Here is a 22,080-nt window from a genome sequence, read left to right on the forward strand (position 1 = left end):
TTTTTAAAGATTTTATTTATTTTATTTGACAGACAGAGATTACAAGTAGGCAGAGAGACAGGCACAGAGAGAGGAAGGGAAGCAGGCTCCCTGCTGAGCAGAGAGCCCAATGCGGGGCTTGATCCCAGGGCCCTGGGATCATAACCTGAGCCGAAGGCAGAGGCTTTAACCCACTGAGCCACCCAGGTGCCCCAGGAGCAAACAATCTTAAAATTGTATGGAATCAAAAGAGACCTCAAATTGCTACAAAATGTTGAAAAAGAAAAACAAAACTGGGGGCATCACTTTGCCTGATTTCAAGCTTTGCTACAAAGCTGTGATCACCAAGACAGCATGGTACTGACATAAAAACAGACACACAGACCAGTGGAACAGAGTAGAGAGCATATATATGGATCCTCAACTCTATGGTCAAATAATCTTCAACAAAGCAGGGAAATAATATATACAGTGGAAAAAAGACTGTCTCTTCAATAAATGGTGCTGGGAAAATTGGACAGCTATGTGTAGAAGAATGAAACTCAGCCATTCTCTTACACCATACACAAAGATAAACTCAAAATGGATAAAAGACCTCAATGTGAGGCAGGAATCCATCAGAATCCTAGAGGAGAACATAGGCAGTAACCTCTTTGACATCGGCCACAGCAACTTCTTTTAAGATATGTCTCCAAAGGCAAAGGAAACAACAAAAAAATGAATTTGGGGGACTTCACCAAGATCAAAAGCTTCTTCACAGCAAAGGAAACAGTCAACAAAACAAAGAGGCAACCCACGGAATGGGAGAAGATATTCGCAAATGACAATACAGACAAAGGGCTGATATCCAAGATCTAGAAAGACTCCTCAAACTCAACACATACAAAACAGATAATCATGTCCAAAAATGGGCAGAACACATGATCAGACACTTCTCCAATGAAGACATACAAATGGCTACCAGACACATGGAAAAATGCTCATCATCATTACAAATCAGGGAAAGTCAAATCAAAATCATATTGAGATACCACATTATACCAGTTAGAATGGCCAAATTAATAAGACAGTAAACAATGTGTATTGGGGAGGATGTGGAGAAAGAGGAGCCCACTTACACTGTTGGTGTGAATGTAAGTTGGTGCAGCCACTTTGGAGAACAGTGGGGAGATTCCTTAAGAAATTAAAAATAGAGATTCCCTATGATCCTGCAATTGCACTACTGGGTATTTACCCTAAAGATACAGATGTAGTAAAAAGAAGCACCATCTCTACCCCAATGTTCATAGAAGCAATGGCCACAGTTGCCAAACTGTGGAAAGAACCAAGATGCCCTTCAATGGACAAGTGAATAAGGAATGGATAAGGAAGATGTGGTCCATATATTCTATGGAGTATTATGCCTCCATCAAAGGATGAATACCCAATTTTTTTATCAACATGGACGGGACTGGAAGAGATTATGCTGAGTGAAATAAGTCAAGGAGAGAGAGAGAGTCAATTACCATATGGTTTTGCTTATTTGTGGATGACATGGAGGACATGGGGAGATGGAGAGGAGAGGGAGTTGGGAGAAGTTGGAGGGGGAGACATACCATGAAAGACTGTGGACTCTGAAAAACAATCTGAGGTTTTGGGAGGGCGATTGGGTGATCCTGGTGGTGGGTATTATGGTGGTGGGTATTATGGCATGTATTTCATGGAGCACTGGGTGTGATGCATGAACAATGAATTCTGGAACACTGAAAAAAGATTTAAAAAATAAATAAAAAATAAAGTTAATATGGATGAATTGATGCATCAATATTTACTTGATCAATAATCAAAATAAAATTAGTGAGCTGAAATTGATTTTTCATTCAACAGATATTGAGTGCCCACTCAATACAAAGAACTGTGATGAATAAAACAGGGTCCTGCCCCAGAAGAATTTATGGTAACTTTCAACCACTGGGCAAGAAAAATATTCATCTTAGCAGGATTTTCTACATCTGGTACAGACATTGACTCATGGTAGAATTGCAATACCCATTCTTACATGAACAAGTGATCTTATGTCTTTCCTACCGTATGTGTGCATATACATATATCTGTATACATATATATATATATATATATATATATAATTATATTAATATATATATTACTCTTTTCTCTTGAGGCAGCTTTTTTTAGGGTTTGTCAGTGTTCTTGTATGTTCTCTCAGTTACTGAACTTGCGCTGATCCCTCCCTCAACAGGGATTTGATGCTCCCTGTCTCCCCTCTTCCCACCATTCTTAGCTTAGTTGACTTCTGTGCACCCTCCAAATATCACTGGAAAGACCACTTACCCATGGCAGCCTCCCTTGACATCTGTTACAGACCCTGTCTTCTGTATGAACAACTTAAATCCACCTCTTTGTTCATACTCTCTCATGAGACCATATTTCTTTCACTCAGGATTCTTTTATAAGCTTGAAATTCTATAGTCAGAAATGCACTTATTTCTTTTAAATTTTTTTTAACTTTATAATTTTTTATTATGTTAGTTTTTTCTTTAGTATGTCTCTTTAATACCTCACCAGATAGGAAGTACGAAGACAGGCACACATTGCCTCCAGTGTACCTCCAGAAGTTCATGCTTCCTGCATACAGTAAGTTCTCATGAAGTATTTGCATCCAAGAACTGTAGGAATGAATAAGTAAATGGTAGAGAGAGGTCCTCTTGTCAATACAAGAGTTGAGAGGTAACAAGTAGTCACAGGGATTTAATAGCAGAATTGTGTACTTCTTGCAAAAACAAACAAACAACAACAACAACAAAAAAAAACCAACAACAACAACAATAAAAAACCACCCAGGACTAAAGAAGTAAGAATAGTAGTAAGAGAACAACCATTCTCCTTGCTCCTTGCCCCAGAAAAATAAACAGAGTGCCATTTGTGTAGTATAAATGATGTTCCTTGAGCACTGTTTTACCAGCCATGCTGGTGCTGGTGAAAAGCTCAGGCGTGGCAGTCAAGCTCTGGGATTATTCTTCTCATTTTATCCCTTTGCTTTCACCATTTGACAAATGGAAGCATCTTAATCAATAAACTGGAAATGCAACCTCACACCATGCTTAGGAGAGCAGACTCAGGAAACAGACTGCCTCAGTTGAACTCCTAGCTGTACCTCAAATAAGTGGGATAATAGGAAAAGAGCTTCTGTTCTATACCTAGTTTTACTGATTTATGAAATGGGAAAACAGAGAAACAGCATACTGGAATTGTGCAGAGAATTAAATAATATAAAGTAAATAAGGGGCCTCACTCATATTGCAGCATACCTTAAATTCTCACAATTTTACTCGTGCTCAAATATTCTTAGCTGGATTGAGAATGAAAAGGGAAACACAGGAACTAGCCTTTGTAGAAAACCTACTATGTGTCAGGAATGGCCAGAGTACTTTGGATCAGGTTAATCCTCACTATAGTTCCAAGAGGTGGTTAAAAGTTAACTAGAAGGAGTTTATATACCTCACCAATCTCTACAATGAGGCCTTTTGGTATCTCGTTCTCCTGCTGTGGGATGTTGACTCTTCAAGGAAAAGAAATAGTGTATCTTGCTGGGACTACTTCTCAAAGAATTTATGGTTAAAGGAAATCCCTTACAATCCATTAAGACAATATTTGTACCCATGGTAAGTCTCTCCACTTTGAAAGCAATAGTCATTCAGAGTTCTCCATGCACAACCTCAAAGACTGTTGAACCTAAACCATTCATATAGAGAAGAGCATAAGACTTGGCATAACAAAGTCCTGGTGGCTTTGGGGCTTTAAATCAGATCCCTAACTGCTCTGAATTTTAATTTCTTCTTCTTCTTCTCCTCATTCTGTTCTTCCTCCTCCTCATTCATCTCCTTCTCTGACTCCCTCTTCCTCTTCTTCTTCCTCTTCTTCTTCCTCCTTTTTTCTTCCTTCTTTTTTTAAATGGGAAGGTTAAATTGGGGTTGTAACACCAGACTTACCTACCTCCTAGTGTTGTACTGAGAGTTAAATCAGTACCACTCAAAGCATGGTCTGTCCATGAGCTACCTTCTACCCTACAGGTGGCAGTCTCAGCCCAGACCTACTGACTTAGAATTTCTGGGGGTAGGGGTCGAGGGCTATCTTTTAACGATATTCTTCAAGGTGACTCCTCTACATATTAAAGCATTTTGTAAAGTGTAAAACATTATGGAAACTAGAAGTCCTGCCCAACTCTCCTTGACCCATATTCTGTCTCCTCTTCTCCTTACTCCTACTTTCCTCAATCCCTCTTTTCTATTTTTCATTCCCTTCCATCTACTTTACTTCTTCCTCCTGTCACTAAACTGAATATATTTTGTCTGTAGAAAGTCTGTACCCTTCTGATCTTCTGGGTTCTGTAAACACTAAGTGTTGACATCATGTTTGATAAATGGATGCATGGACAAATGAACAAATTGCATAGGGTATCCAGCAATATTAGTATTTTTTCTTTATATACACTAAATCTTACTCATATGCATAATGGTTTTCCTTCAACAAATCTCAAGTGCTTTCACGTGCACAACCTCATGCATCTTCACCTGCACATGATCTTACTGAAGCAGGCAGAGGTAGATGCTACCTCCCCACCCCTCCCTACCCTACCCCACCCTGCCCCTTTCCCAAACTGGCCAGATGCTGATACAGAAACTGAGAGTGTTTGGGTGCTTACTTCATAATATAGAGGAAGGAGGAAGAATCAGAATTAGAGACTAGTAGTTAGATGCCCCAACCCCTGACCCATTGCCCTCCATTCCCAGGATCCTTGGACATAGAGAGAACACAAGATGAATTCCAGCTCTTCTTTCTTCAGCAGTAGTGTCCAAGAAAGATATATGACATCTTTCTACCTGTATGCTTTGAGGCTTAAATTAGAGAGCATTTGTAAAATGCCTGGAGCATAGTAACTACTTGGTAAATATTACATCTCTTTTCCTGTGTTCTTTGGGCTGGGTCCTGCAAATGTTATCAGCAAAATGTACTTGGCTTCATTTAAAGTATCTTGATTGAGGGCAACAGAGTATAGTCCTGCCCTTTGATCTGCATTTCTTCAACAGCTGAGGTGAAGAACTTGTGAAGGCTGAAAATGAAAAATACAACCAGTGCAGGTTTCCCAATATGCATTCCTTGGACCACCTGAATCAGAATCCCTGAGTGTTTGCTAAAATGCAGATTCCTCTGTCCTACCTAAGAACTACCCAGATCCCCAGGGAGTGCATCTTAGAAATCTATATTTTTTGTAAGCATGCCAGGCAAACCTTATATCCACTCAAGTTTGAAAACCATTGCTTTAGTTAATCAAGTATCAGCCCTGACTGTACATTAGGAAGAATTGGTGAACTTTTAAAAATTAGTGAAGTCCAGATTCCTACCCAGAAAAGTTAAATAAGAGTATCAGGATGGGAGGGGGCATTGGGTGAGGGGTAGGGTGGATAGTGGACATGAAGGGGAGAACAGCACCAGACCAGACTTCTTTTGCCCTCTAATTAATCCATTAGTATTTAAATGTATCTGTTGTTGGGGGAGAAAGAAGATGAAGGCAAGAAATTATATAAATATACTTTTGGATTTTTTTCCCCTAAATAGCATAACCTGAGCTGTCAAAGGCATTTTGAAAAGATGTGCTTTCCTCTCTTTCTATGTAGGATTCACTGAATGCATAGACCAAAAGGAACTGAAGGTAAGGTTAAATTTCTTCCCTAAGCTGGCTTCTAACAAAGAGGCTGTCCTCATTTGACCAATGTGCACTGCTGCACAAGGAACACCTACCTAACATTTAAACAGTCTGCACTTTTAATTATTATACTAACATTTTGTCAACTGTCAAATGCTCAGAAATAATTTTATATCCTCCCATTTCTATGCAACACATTTATTGATATTCATGAAGTGAGTTCTTCCAGCAGTGTCTAGACTGAATGTCAATAGGGTCTGCTGAGGGAGATACTTTTCACAGAAGGAGGATATTAATAATGGAATCCAGAAATTATTTTTAATTTTGGTTTAATAAAGGATTAGATGGTACAAGACCACTGTGCCCTCTTAATAGTCTGAGACATAAATAAATGTAACCTGGCCAAGTCATTTTGAATATCAAAGATGAGAAATGATCAACTCTGCCTAATTCGCTTTCAGCTAATATCAGCTTCATATTTTCACAGGCCAGATTCTAGTCTTCTATGTTATATCAGAAAGTTTTATGCTTGCATTCTTTGCAAAAAGAAGGGTGAATTTGGGAAGGTAGACTCCCGCTTTTGTAGATATTCTTGACAATAACCTGCTTTTCCAAAAAAAAAAAAAAGTACTTGGGCTTGTCCCTCAGAAAACCATCCAAGCTTCATAGTGGGAAAACAGGAGGGAATGTTACTACACATTTAGGGATCTTAACAAAACCATTACCATCATGGGACAAGTGGCAGATAATCTACTAAACCCTTCCCAAATTTTTCCATACTTAATCCCTCACCATCTCCTGGAGATACACACCCAATTATTACCCCTAATTTTATTGTTGGTTTGTGAAGACCTCTGTTTTAGAGCCCTGAATTAGTTGCACCATTTAGTATGCACATGGCACTGTTTTTATTACTTATCTATAAAGAATCCTTTTCATTTTGGAATAATTGATTTCTCCTTTTTTATTCCCAAATCCTATTCCCATTCCTCCACATCCCATAGGAAGCCATTCTATTGTAACTCTGTGTGTGTTTTGTGTGACTGCGTTCTTATATAATGTGTAATATATGAATAATAATCTTATAGCTTTTTCTTACTTTTTCAACTAGAGCTGTTTTTAAGCTCCTTTGATGTTGCTCTGTGTACCTCTAACCCAAAGTATGTATATCAGCCCAATGTTCCAAGATGAGGGAACTGAGGCTTAGGAAGTAAACTACATCACCTGGCACAACATCACATGGATGTTCAATTGTGGAGCTGGACTCCAGTCCATTTTACTCCCAAGACTGTATTCTTGGCCACTCTGCTTCCTTCGCTTCCCTTCACAAATTTATGTTTGTTTTTCACAGTGACCCTGTGAGGTTCAGAGAGGGTAAGTAGCTTGTCCAAGGCCACTCAGTTAGTTAATTGCAAAATTTAGATGACAACTTAGGTGTGTCTGACTCCTGAACCTGTGCACTTTTCCTTTTTTTTTTTTTTTTGTCTAATGACTACTAATGTTAGAGTCTTCTGAGTTAGCTCACTCTTTAAGTTGCTTGCTCTGTTCTTGACTTTTGTTTTGTGGGCTGGAGGAGGGGTATACATTTCTTTATCAATGCAATGGAGAGAATGAGGCATCTTGTGAAGAGACACCTACTGGATTGTCAGTTACAATCTTACCATGGCTGGTGCTAGTGATTAGTCCCATCTGAACCTATGGGGCCAAGCAAGGCTATGTGGGCAATCTCTCATCTCTGGGTGGATTTCTGCCAAGGTTTCATGCTGGAACAATGAGAGAACTATTGAGTTCTTTCTCCAAGGCTGACATGATCCAATAAGTCTGGTGACAGGAGGCTTTCCTTTTTCTAGTTGCCCTTGGACTCTTTATGGCTTTGCCTATTGGGATTATGTAAAGTTCCTTGTATGCATTGGCCAGTGTCCCTCAGCTGTATTGTCCTTGCTGGTAAGCACTCAAGCAGAGTGAAGGGAATTCTCAGTTCTCCTGAATATTTCTGAAGATCACAGATCTAGATCACTAGTCCTGGAGTCTGGCTTTGTGGACCAAGGTTCTTATATCTTACTTAAACTACAGGTATAAAACATGTATCTGTATGCTTTTACAACATTTGTCTTCAGCCATTTCATAGCAAGCTAACCATTTGAATGGGGTACTTTTCTTGCCATCAAACAAAGGGCAGAGAAGAACATTGACATTTTTGAAGTATGGAGCAGAGTTTTCTTATTCTGATACAAATACGAGGGGTTATCTTGTGTGGGAAAAAATGTGATGAATTTTATAGTAAAAAAAAAAAAAAAACTCAGACTCACTTCTTCTTTCCAGTGTGACTTTGGGCAATTTACTTAACCTCTGGTTTATTTCTTCAAACATGAACTGGAGGCAATGACAGTCATCTCACAATGCTAATATAAAATAATAGGAGAAAACATATATAAAATATCTGGCACATTATCAGGCATTCACCAAATGTTAGGTCACCATCAGAAAGAAGATATTGCAAATATTTTAGTACCTCAGCTCATTTTAAAGATTTTTCTAGCTGAAGTTAAATTATAGATTTTTTTTCCTTTGCCCTTTCAGTTCATTTTGGTAGAGGACAGCTTAGCTGGGCCTTGCAGCATTTGGAAGGTCATTCTGTGCATGAATTTGTTTTGGCATTTATTTCTGCCTTCTTTATTTTATTTTATCCACTGCCAAGGGGGCATTTTGATTGGCACAGGGAGCCAAGTGAAACAAAACACTCCCTCGGAGGGACATACATGCAGGAGCTCTGTGAGAATCGCCTCCTTTCTGTCTGATGAAGGCTGACTTTCTTCCCCTTCACTGTGTTTCTGAGGGACTTTTGATGTTTTCCTGGCCCTGTCAGTTTCATTCCTTGCCTGCCTCATTCACCAACACCACAAGGCACTATCAGCTCAGACCCAGAAACATGATGCCAACGTTGTAGAATCCATTTAGACATGGTAACGTCTAGTCTGAGGCTTGCAGGAGACTACAGCTGAATTTATGTTAAAGCCTAAGGGAAGATAAAGGTTTCTCTGCCTGCCTGGTACTTGGTTTCATTACTCAGCCTCTTTCCTAGTGATAGGGATTTTGTTCATTGTCCCTTGAAAGTTATCAATCACCTGAGCTCACCTGTTTCCATTAGCTGTACTTTTTGATCAGTGACTCTAAAATGAATCATCTGAAAGTTTCTACTGCCTTACGCAGAGATCCTTCCAGGTAGTCCAGGGATGAAATGTGTTATTCATTAAGCTCTGTCCTCTCCCATACCCAAAGAAATTCAGGAGAGGCAGTAACTCTGCTTTAGAAAAGACTCTAAGAGGATCATATGTTCATAAGAAGCATGTGTTGTACTTTGCACTGAAGAATCCTCAGGAAGGAAACACATGTAATAAGCAGCAAGATAATTTAGAATTAGTTGGTGGGGGTTTGAAACCTTAGAGTTAGAGCAGTTTTCCTTCAGTGTATGGCTCCCCACTAACAATCCATATACCTGGGAGCTTGTTCCAAATACAGGCTCCTTCCCCTCCCCCTGCAAGAAGATTCTAATTTTGAATGTGGAGTCCTAGAATTTGAGGTGATCCTGATGGATGCTGATACTAGAGAATCACTGAAGCAGAGATCCCATATTCCTTCCTCAAGGACTATATATTAGGTTTCTTTGTAAAATGTAATTTAATCACAAATAAAGAAAAAAAAATAAAATGGTTGCTGTGCTAGAAAGAGGGATACACTTAGAAATTAGGCATATGTGGCTTTAATTTTTAGTTTCATATCTGGAATGGTCATTAGTATTGTTTCCCAAATGATTCTTGCTTTCCTCCTTCTGGGAAAAATGTTAGCATCATACTTCTTTGGCCTCTTGGAGTTAGGTGTGGCCAGGTGGGGCTTTGCCTGATGAAATGTGAGCAGTGGCATCTTTTTTTTTTTTCTCTTTTTTAAGGATCTTATTTATTTGTCAGAAAGAGAGAGAGAGAAAGAGATAGCAAGCACACAAGCAGAGGGAATGGCTGCTCAGCAAGAAGCCCAATGCAGGACTCATTCTCAGAACCCTGGGATCATGACCTGAGCTGAAGGCAGCTGCTTAACCAACTGAGCCACCCAGGTTCCCCTGAACAGTGGTATCTGGCAACATTTGAGATGGGCCTGGTCTGTCAGCCTAGATCCCAGGGTGATGGTGGCAAGCGGAGAACTATTAATCACCAGGGTGATGGTGGCAAGCGGAGAACTATTAATCAGCATGGGTTGTAAAGAATAAGTTAAGAAGAAATGCTCATTGTTTTAAGACTGCAATATTTGGGGTTTGCTTTTTACTGCAGCAGAACCTAGACTAACCTAACTTATAAATAGTAACTCACTCTATGACCTGAGCCAAGATAGTTAAGAGCCCTGAGCCTCATTAACACCACCATTAAACAAAAAGTGTAATATCCACAATTAAGAGTTGTTGAGAGGATTAAATAAAATTGTGTAGAAGAGCCTTGCCTAGTTGCTACCACATAGGCACTGAATATGTTTTCGTTTTATTCTTTGTCCCCATAATCTTTCTCACCAATGTGTGCATACTTTTGTTTATAAAAAAATAAACCTTCATAATATTTTTAAGTGTGGTACTAGTGATACCATAAATACCATAACTATTTTCTACAAATATAAGGTTTATATATAGTTAGGTTTTTGGAAGAACACTTAAGAAGATGTAAACATTTATTCTGTGCCATCAAGCAACTCCATGAATTAGAGTTACAGAATCTTGAACTTAAGCCATACATTGAAGGTGGAAGGTAACTATGCCATACATCCAGATTGGAACACATAATGATGAATAAGACAAATAAGACAATCTCTCTGTCTTCAAGGAGCTAATGGTCTAGTTAAGGTGGCAGAAAACCATCATAACTGAGTAAACTTGCACAATAATAAAAGTGCTATAATACAAACATGCATAAAACAATGGGAACCAGAAAGGTGAATGATGAATGTATATAGGTAGCCAGTGATAATATTTATTCAAAGCCTTAAATGACCAGAAGATGTTATGCAAATGGGCATGCCAAGAAGAGGCATGAGTTATGAGGGTCTATAAAAGTATGAGGGTCCATGCTTTGAAGAATGGCAGATCATGGGGTTTAGGAGTTAGATAAATAAATAGCTATGAATTCATAGAAGATGGGGTATGCATGTAACTCAGGTCAGACTGTGAAGTTTGGAAACCTGGCTAAGATTCTGACCAGAAAAACGATAATCAAATCTGTGTTTGGAGGCCAGACATTAAGGAGACAAGGAGCGCATTTGATGGTTTCCTAAACTTGAGTATGACAGCTATCCTGGGAATAGAGACCAAAGTTAGATTTGATGATTAAGTCTGTGTAAAATCAAATTGATGATGGGACATGATAACATGTTTATAACTAAGTGTGACAAACAAAACGAAATTTTAAATTGTGGTTAAATTTTCTAACTGGAGCAAATAGATGAATGATGTTGACATAAGCCAAGAGAGAAGAGAAAGAGAAAGGAAAAGAAAGAAAGAAAGAAAGAAAGAAAGAAAGAAAGAAAGAAAGAGAGAGGGAGGAAGGAAGGGGGGGAGGGAGGGAGGGAGAAAAAAAACCTCTTAGTTTGGGGATAATATAAATCTAGTTTTGGCTTTTTTATAAGATTGCTATGTAAAAAATAAAAAGAATATGTAAAATATATAAGCAAGTTATGAACCATAAGAAAATGAATATTTGTGAGCTATCGACATAGAGAATGTTACTTCTAATATTGATGCCACCTGCATTCTTCTTTCCAAACCCATCCCACTATCCAGAAGAATCCTCCTCCTTTCTCTTCACAGTTCTACCACTTGTGGATATATTCTCATACGATAAGATGCTTAATTTTTATATAACATATAGCATTCTGTGATAATTCTTTCACTCTTATTGAGATTCATCCAAATTTATTTGTGTAAGTATTGTTTATTCCTCTTCCCTGATGTATAACAGTATATTGACTGACCATGCTACAATTTATCCCCACTTCTATTCATGCCTTTAGATTATTTCCATTTTTAAAATTGTAAACAATGCTGCTATATGTCCTTCTTTTGATCATTTTGATTTTGAGGAGTATATTCAGGCACTCTAAAGCTAAGGGAAACATCTGAGCTAGATATATGAATTGGAAATCTTTGAGGAATAGGTGGTATTAAAGGCCAATGGCTTGATCACTATGATTCAGTGTAATCATAGAGAAGTGGGACATGCTTGGGAATCAAAATCCTCACAACCACTAACAGCTAAGACCTAAAGATATGTGCATTAAATGTGTTACCTGAGAATAAGAGAGAAATCACTGGACGAGATATTGAGGTAAAGTATGGTCTACACTCACAAAAGCAGAGAACACTGCGGTGGATTTGTTTATTATAGCATCAGTATATAGTTGGAGACCGTTCATTCAAGAGTTGAAAGGAAAAACATTATGGACATTGGGGAGGGTATGTGTTTTGGTGAGTGCTGTGAAGTGTGTAAACCTGGTGATTCACAGACCTGTACCCCTGGGGATAAAAATATATGTTTATAAAAAATAAAAAATTATATTAAAAAAAAAAAGAATGCAAGATGAGGAAGCAGTACCGGGAGAGTACATTAGTGATGAAATGAGCTCGTTGGTTAAAAGGGGCCAGAGTTGGATCAGGAGGCTGAGGATGGATGCACGTTCAAGGAAACGTTTTTGGAGACATGAACATATTTATGGATGCAGGGGAGAAGTTGGCTATTTAAGATTCATGGGAGTAATGGAAAACTTGGTAAAACTATGTCCTAAAACAACAACAGAGAAAATTTATGGCTTGCCCTTCACAGATACTCTTCTATTTTTTTTTTTATTTAGTCTCTACAACAATCTTAAAAGAAGATATTTTATGATTTCCCCTTTTTTATTAATACTCAAGCTGCTTTGTTAAGAATAGATGGTAAAGGATCCAGAGGAGAAGAAAGAGACTTAGATAGCCTCGCACAAGTACAGTCTCAAGATGATGGTGAATTGAATGAGGGGCACGTGGTGATAAGAGATTGAATTTGGCATTACTTTTGAAGTAAAGATGATCAGATCATTAATAGTTCAAACTGGGCTGTAAAGGAGAGAAGTAAAAGACAGCTCCAAGCTTTTTGGGCTGACTAAATGGATGGATGGAATTGCTACCAAGATGGAGACTATGGTAAAGCAGTGTGGGGAGGAGGAAGAAATGTGAGATTTTTAATATGCTAAGGTTGAAATGCTTAGTAAATATCCAAATGGAGGCAGTAAGTGAGCAGCTAGATGGATATACAAATCCAGAGTTCCCATGAGCAGTCTAGGCTGGAGTTGTAAATGTGGAAGTCATCAGTGTTTAGATAATATTTATAGTCATGAGACCAGACAAGACCACCAAGGGACTAAGCCTTAGACAGAGAAGAGGTGATGTCTAAAAATTAAGCCCTGGGTAAGAAAAGATGAAGAGGAACCAGGAAAAAAATAGATTAAACTGGAGGAAGCATCCGGGTAGGAAGTGAACAAAAGGAGTGGTTCCTGTGAACAAAGTGAAGAAAACAAAGAGGAGGAGGAAATTGACTGTTTCAAAAGCTTAAGTTCAAATATGGAAAGGACTAAGAAATGAACATTGGATTTAGCAGCTGCAAATACAAAGTTGAATGAGAGTCTCAGTTTCTCCATTCTGATGGCTGATTTTACTTCCAAAATAGCAGAAAAACAGACTGCATTCAGCTCCATGGAAGCACTTTTTTTCTCATGTGAGTCAGAACTTGAGTTAGTCCATTAATCAGAACAGTTGTTGTTTGCTAATATTTTGATGTACATCCAGTGTTTTCTTTGTATAGAAATAACTTGCCTAAAAGCAAATATTTAAGTTTCTGTTTCCTTAAATTATGGGATAACTTGAAGACACCTAAAGCAATCTGAGTGCAGAATGTATCTAGATCTCCACAACCCTATCCAAATCTTCTATGGTTGCATACCCCACGCCTATTTCAACAGGGGGGAAAAAAAAAGGCAAATCACCCTTATCCAGTGATTCCAAAGGCTCTACTTAGTTTTCATCAAAATAATTCTTTTTTTTCTATTCATACTTTATCAATTTTTAAAACAATAAATACAACATGAATATACAGATTTGGGAACCAATGCAGTTCTGTCTTGAGATGGAAGGGGTAAATGAGAAGTTGAAACTAGATATTTTCAGCAAGAGTGTTGAGTATGCCTTGGGTATCTGCCAGCATGTCCAATACCCAGAGAGAAGAACATTGTTAATTTCAAGAGAAGGAAAGTGGAATTTATTTATAAGATACTCTAAATTGTATTGACTTATAATTTATGCACTAACATTCTGGTTTATAAAAGGAAGAAAGAAAAATCAACAACAATAATCTTATCGTCATTGCCCTCACATTATTTCATGGAACTAAATCTTTTTACAGACACCAACACTTCACATTTCTTCCCTCCCATAGGAAGCCTCTCACCTGCCAGACATAAACCCTCAGGAACTTTGGCTAATGTGTTTTTCAGGTATCATTTGCAGATCATTAGATAGTTTCCAGTCTTCCTATCCCTAATTGTATACTTGAGGTGGAAGCTTCCGGAATGCAAGATCTATGCCAGTCTTTTTTCATAGTGGTCATAAAAACATGGTCTAACTGGTCTAACTTATGAATATGTATTTTATTATCTATGTTTATTATATAAAAAACTAACAAATGTCCACATGCATTTTGTGCTTCATAATAGACAAAAATGCTCCCATTCCCCTTATTCATTCATCTAACAAATAATAAGTGAGCAATCTCTGTGTGTCTAGCGTGATTCTCTATAGAGTTAGAGAAGTCAGAGAAGGCCTCTCTGAGATGGGGCCATCTTTAAAAATATTTCATTTGTGTTTATCTAACAGAAAGAGGGCACCAGCAGGGGGATGAGCAGAGGGAAAGGGAGAAGCAGACTTCCCCCTGAGTAGGGAGCCCAACCTGAAATGGGGCTTGAGCCAGGGACCCTGGGATCATGACATGAACTGAAGGCAGATGCTTGACTGACTAAGCCACGGAGGTGCCCTGAGAAGGGGACATTTAAGCTGAGGTCTGAATGTGAGAAACAAGCATACTTGTAATAGAAAGAGGAAACACTCTTCATGTTCCATAATGGGAATGAATGGAGCATGCTGGAGACAGAGAAACAAAGTATATTGAGTGACAGGAGAGGGACAAGAATGAAGATGGGTGGGGGAAGGGGATGCAGGTCCATGTAAGGTCTGGTAAAATTTTGTATTTTGTTCTAAGGAAAGAGGGGAGTCCTTGGAGAATTTTAAAGAAGGAAATGATGTATTCTGATTTACATTTGAAAGTTCATCCTGGCGGCCAATAGAAGAATGATGGAAGTTGGAAGATTAGTTGGCAGGTTAATGTGGGTTAATCTCAGAGACATTATGTTAAACACACACACACACACGCACACACACACACACACACAAGTTTACATGCTGTGCTATACACTGTAGTTATACAATGCTGTACACATTGATTTGTGTGAAGTTTGGGCAGGAGAGGATGATCACTGAGACTGGAGTGGTAATAGTGGTGAGGGAAAGATCTTTAATGTGTAATCCTGATTGTCAACTGTTAAACAGAGAGGGAGGGGAGAGATTATTCTCCATGTTACACAGATAAGGAAAACGAGTCAGTAGAGTAAAATATCCGCCCGAAATCACAGAGTTAGTGGCAGTGGATGTAGGTCTCAAATTCAGATTACTCCTTTTATTAATTAAGAATGGTTCAGATATATACATTTATACAAGGACTTTGGCTCAGCAAAGAAGGGCGGGGGAGATGGCTGGTCACACAATAACATGGATCAATCTCACAGGCATTGCATTGAGTGGGGAAAGCCAGACACAAAGAGTGCATGCTATATGTAGTTCTACACTAACCAAACCAACCCTGTGGGCTTTGGTGACAGAGGTAAGAAAAAGGATGATCTTTGTGGATTCAGGGGGATTGACAGGAAAGAGCCAGAAGAGGACCATCTGGGAGGATGAAATGTTCTACACCTTGACCTGGGTATGGGCTACATGGGTACATATATTTGCCAAAACTCATTGAACTACATTGTTAAGGGGAAAAAAGTTCAGAGTACATAAGTAATCTCTTTAAGTATATAAGACCAAAACAATGACAATGCTGGGATGCAAATCCAAGTTTCCTAAAGTTAGGTCATATACTGCTGCCTTAAAACCACAGACTGTGGGTCTGAAGCTACTTGAGAATCCTGGCTTCTGAGCTTTAGTTGAGTGTCATGACACGCTAAGAACTAGACTAACCTTCTTTTGTTTGGAGCTAATAAGCCTTAAATTCATAGGTATGTCCCGCATGGGCAATATGAGTGATCTTCTAGAGAACCTATGCTGAATATTGGAGAATTTTATAGGATGACAGAATGATTTTTAGGTCCTGAACTGTGAGAAAAAAAAAATGTTCTTCTAAGAAAAGCTCTCAAGATCCAGAATGAAACAAAAAGCCAAGATAGCTTAAAATAATCCTTATAACAGAATTGGGTTAGCTTATCAGAACTTAAGAGTCCCTCTAATGACACCTTTGACAATGGTGTCCACATGATTGATGCCACTGAGCTGATAATGGGACACAATGCCCTTACCAGAATGGCATTTTGGCAAAATGCAATATCTTCTGACTAACAGTTCATTTTTTATAAGATTCTATTCACGGACTGCATAGTTACACAATCTCATTATTCTGCCATTAATCATTTGTAAGTCTGTCTATACTCTGTAATTTTTAAGGCCTGGATTCACATACATGAAAACACTGTGTTAACATTTGTATAGCATTTTAGTTTACAAAGCATTTGGGGCTTGAATTATGAGATAACTAGGAGAGTATAAGAGGTAGTGGCTCCTTTATCTTATGTATACCTCCCTTGGGTGAGCTGGAGTCATGGTGTAGAGACATGTCCTGAGAGGTCTCAGCTCCAGGGATACCTGAGCAATCTGAGAGGATGATGTTTGGAGGGTAGCATGATTTTGGCTTTCCTTGTGGCCTCGCTTATGCATGATAATGTCACATCTCACTTTAGAATACATTAGAGTTTCCTCAACACATGTATAAGCATCCTGGAGGCAGAATGCGTACTCTTACCTTGCCCTGAGGAACATTCCAGACCAGGAAGCTCCTGCTAACTTCAAAAATCGTTAGGAAGGTGGTAGCAGAACAGTATAAATGAATTGTTAGACAGAAAGCATCTAAGTTACCAGAAAAAGCACACAGGACAGAACCAGAAAAGTAGGTTTTATCCTGGTTTTTCTTGTATTCAGCAAGACAATTAATTTCATTACTTTGTATTAGTTTACTAAGATTGTCATACCAAAAATACCACAAAGTGGGCAGCTTAAACAACAGAAATGTATTTTCTCATATTCTGGAGGCCAGAAGATCAAAATCAAGGTGTCAGCAGATTTGGTTTTTCTTTTTTTTCAAAATTGTAACTTTTTTCCAGCTTGAGGCATGATTGACAAATAACAATTGTGTATATTTAAGGTGTAGAATGCAATGTTTTGATATATGTATACATTATGAAATGATTACCACAATCAAATTAATTAACATTCCCAGCACCTCACCTAGTTACCATTCGTGTATGTGTGTGGTGAGAACACTTAATATCTACTCTCTTAGCGAATTTCATGTGTACAATACAATAATTAGCTCTAGTCACCATGCTATAAATTAGATCTCCAGAACTTGTTCATACTGCATAACTAAGCATCACCCTCAAAGCCAGACTTTTTTACAAACATCTCTACATTTCCCCATCCCCCAGCCCCTAGAAACCACCATTCTACTCTCTGCTTCTATGGAGTTAGACCTGTTTAGATTCCACAGATAAGTGAGATCATGCAGCATTTATTTTTTCTGGATCTGTATCTGGGTTATTTCACTTCACACAGTGACCTCTAGGTTCATCCAGGTTGTTGCAAGTGATAGAATTCCCTTGTTGTTTAAGGTTCTAATATTACATAGTATGCATATACACATTTTCTTCATCCATTCATCTCTCTATGGATATTTCGGTTGTTTCTGTATCTTGGCAACTGTGAATAATGCTGCAATAAACACGGAGTGCAAATATCTCTTTGAGATACTAATTTGATTTCTTTTGAAAAATACCTAGAAGTGGGATGACTGGATCACATTGTAGTTGTATTTTAAAATTTTTAGGAACTCCCAAACTGTTTTACATAATGGCTATACCAATTTACATTCCCACCAACGGTGTACAGATGTTTGTGATCTCTTGTCTTCTTACTAATAGCCGTCCTAACAGGTGTGAGGTGATATCTCATTGTGAAATGAAATGAACTAGTTCCATTTTCATATCCCTGATGATTAGTGATGTTGAGCACTTTTTCATATACCTTTAGCCATTTGGATGTCTTCTTCTGTGAAATCTGGATTTGAATTCTTTGCTCATTTTTAAAATCTGCTTATTTATTTTCCTGTTACTGAGTCAAGTTCCTTATATATTTTGGATATTAATTCTTATCACAATTCATTGTTTACATATAACACCCAGTGCTGTATGGTGACTAAAATAAAATAAAATAAAATAAATTTAAATAAATTTAAATTTTAGCCTAAAAAATTAGTGGTGGGAAGTAAAAAACAAACAAACAAACAAACAAACAAAAACCTTTCATATATATGGCATTCAAATATTTTCCACCATTCTTAGGTCATCTCTTCAGTCTTTTAATTGTTTCTTTCACTGTGTCAAAGCTTTTTAGTTTTATGCAATCCCACTCACCTATTTTTTGCTTTTGGAACCTATGCTTTTGGTGTCATATCCAAAAAAGTCTTGCCCAGACCAGTATGAAGAAGATTTTCCCCTATATTTTCTTCTAGTAGTTTTTAATTCTTTAGTACATTTTGAGTTAATTCTGTATATGGTATGAGGTAAGGATCCAATTTTATTCTTCTGTATTTATATATCCAGTTATCTCAACACTATTCATTGAAGAAACTGTCCTTTCCCTGTTGTGTGTTTGTGGCATCCTTGTTAGGGTTAAGTTGACTGTAAATGCATAGATTTATTTCAGGTCTGTATTCTGTTCTGTTGGTCTATTTATCTGTTTTTATGCCAGTAATATACTATTTTGATTACTATAACATTGAACTATTTTTTGAAATCAAGAAGTGTGATGCCTACAGCTTTGTTTGTCTTGCTGAGGATCACTTTTTTTGTTCGATATCTTTTGTATTTACATGAGTTTTAGAATAGTTTTTTTTTCTATTTCTGTGAAGATGCCACTAGAATTTTGATATGAGTTGCATGAGTCTGTGGGTAATTTGAGACATTTTAACATTAATTATTCCAATTCATGAACATAGAATATATTTCAGTTTATTCATCTTTTTCAATTTTTCATCAATGTTTTATAGTTCTCAGTGTACAGTTCTTTTACTTCCTTGTTCCAACTGTAAATGGGATTATTTTCTTAATTTCTTTTTCAGATAGTTTGTTGTTAGTGTGTAGAAACACAACTGATTTTTGTATGCTAATTTTGTATTCTCCAACTTTACTGAATTCATTTATTAGTTTTAACAGTTTTTAGCAGAGTTGTTAGAGTTTTCTATATATAGGATCATATCATCTGCAAATAAAGAGTTTTACTTCTTGCTTTCTAATCTGGATACATATTATTTATTTGTCTTGCCTAATTGCTGTGGCTGTGACTTCTAGTACTCTGTTGAACAATGGCAGGAGTGGGTATCCTTATCTTGTTCCTGACCACAGAGGAAAATCTTTCAGCATTTTACCATTGAGTATAATGTTAGCTGTGGGTTTGTCATATATGGACTCTCATACTGAAGTAAATTTCTTCCTTCCATACTTAATTTGTTGAAAGTTTTATCATGAAGAGGTGTTGAATTTTGTCATTTTTTTCTTTATCTGTTGGGATGATTTTACATAATTTTTAACTTTCATTCTGTTAATGTGGTATATCACATTTTTGATTTGCATATGTCAAACCATTCTCACATCCCAGGGATAAGTGCCACTTGATGATGGTGTATTATCTACTATCTACATTATTTAATGTATTGTTGAATTTTATTTGCTAGTATATTATTATTTATTTATTTTATTTATTTACATGTATATTCATTACGGATATTGGCCCATAGTTTTCTTTATTTGTGGTGTCCTTGTCTGGCTTTGGGATCCAGGAAATGCTAGCCTCATTAAATGAGTTTGGAAGTGTTTCCTTTTTGACATTTTGGAAGGAATTGATAAAGAATGACATTAATTCTTCTTTAAATTCTTGGTATAATTCAGAGTTCCTGGGTGGCTCAGTTGGTCAAACATCCAACTCTTGATTTTGGCTTAGGTCATGATTTCAGGGCCATGAGATCAGACCTCATGTTGGGCTCCACACTCAGTGGGAAGCCTGCTTGGGATTCTCTCCCTCTCCCTCCTCTTCTCCCTCTGCTGCTTCCCCCCACTCACACACTCTCTCTTTCTAAAATAAATAAATCTTAAAAATAAATAAATGTTTGATATGATTTAGCAGTGAAACCGTATAGTCTTGGTTGTTGCTTTATTAAGAGGTTTTTAATTAGTGATTCAATCTCCTTACTCATTATTGGTCTTTCAAGATTTTCTACTTCTTCATGATTCAATCTTGACAGGTTATATGTTACTAGAAATTAATCAATTTCTTCTAGGTTATCCACCTAGATCCCAAAGCTCCTGATAAGGCAGTTTTGTTTATGGTATGCTCAAATATCTGTTTCTGTGGGGGAATATGGGCTGAGAACATCCTAATTGGCCATCTTTTTGATGTTAGCAGTGTTAATTTCTTCTGTGGGCTCTTCAGGAAGGACTTGTTTCAGGCCTTTCTTTTTGACTTATAAATGGCCATCTTGTGTTTCCTCTCCTTGTCTATCTTCTATGCACATATACTTCAAGTTTTCCCTTTTTATAAGGATACCAGTGATATGGATTAGGTCTCACCAAAATGATTTCATTTTAACTTGATTACTTCTACAAGGACCCTATATCCAAATAAAGTTCCGTTCTTATGTAGGGGGCTTAGGACACTAACATTTCAATTTTGGGGGACAAAATTCAACCCATAGTATATTTTGATAAATTGTTCTGAAAAACATGTATATTTACCTTACATTTTTACTTAAAAGTTGAAAGTCAACATATGTAAAAACTGACTATTTAGTAAGTTTGACTATTAGTAAGCTAATATTAGTAAGTTGCTATTTCTGTATAAAAGCTGACTTTTATTTAGTAAGCTGACTATTTCTGTATAAAAGAAAGGCGGTAAAATAAATGAGAGATGATGGCATAGATAGACCTAATAATAAAAGCTTTTCACTGACAATGACCACATGCCTCACACAATCCTAAATACTTTAAGTCATTAATTTTTAAAATCTTCTGTTGATATAGATGGTAGCATTATCCTTCCTTTCAAGATGAGGAAAATGAAATACAGCAAGTTTGGAAAGCTTTCTAAGAACACACAGCTTATAGGTAGAATGGCCAGAGGTCAGAGTCTACAGGCTTAATCCCACCTACTCAAAATAGTTGCTAGTCATAGAATCAGCTTAAAGTTTCCTGAATGGAGGTTGTTACAAAAATAAAAATATGTGTTAAAAAAGAAAAAATAGAAATGATTTCTATAAACAGATAAATGGAAAATTATTTGAATATGTGGACATATGGTAGGTAGATAGCAAAATTATAGGAGTGAAGTAGATGAAAATTCATGGGTGGAAAAAACTATTAAGTTTTCTTGTAGTAGAATTCTAATTAAAGCAATGAGATGTTTAAGAGCAAAGTTTCCTTCCTGAGTTCAAATTCTGACTACACCACTTACGAACTTCGTGACTTTGGTCACACTCCTTTTATACTACAGCTTCCTCATTAAAAAAAAAAAAAAAAGAAAGAAAGAAAGAAAAAATGAGCCTAGTAAAAGTATTACTTTCTAAAGATTCTGTAGGAACCAAGCATCCTAATAGTTTTTAAAAACTTGGGGAAACAACAACAATAACAACAACAACAACAACAACTGTACAAAGTGAGCCAAAGACCCACAGACAGTAATTCAGAGCAGAAATGAAAAATTTGCACTTCGGGGTACCTAGGTGGCTCAGTCAGTTAAGTGTCTGCCTTCAGCTCGGGACATGATCTCAGAGTCCTAGAATCAAGCTCTACATTGAGCTCCCTGCTCAGAAGAAAGTTTCCTTCTCCCTCTCAATCTCCCTCTCCATTTCCTTCTCTGTGCTCTGTCTGTCTCCTACCTTCACTCTTTCTCAAATAAATAAATT

At 37.3% G+C, this 22,080-nt stretch overlaps 1 long non-coding RNA gene across 1 annotated transcript in view; it reads left to right on the forward strand.

The window, feature by feature from the left end:
• LOC132013275 (uncharacterized) overlaps positions 1–22,080 on the forward strand; it is a 196,433-nt gene that overhangs the window by 43,739 nt on the left and 130,614 nt on the right. The window contains exon 3 of the long non-coding RNA XR_009402953.1: positions 5,655–5,689. This is a non-coding gene — a long non-coding RNA (uncharacterized LOC132013275). The remainder of the gene's footprint in view (positions 1–5,654; positions 5,690–22,080) is intronic.

Source organism: Mustela nigripes, chromosome 3 (genome assembly GCF_022355385.1).
Source record: "Mustela nigripes isolate SB6536 chromosome 3, MUSNIG.SB6536, whole genome shotgun sequence".
In the NCBI taxonomy this organism is placed as follows: Eukaryota; Metazoa; Chordata; class Mammalia; order Carnivora; family Mustelidae; genus Mustela; species Mustela nigripes.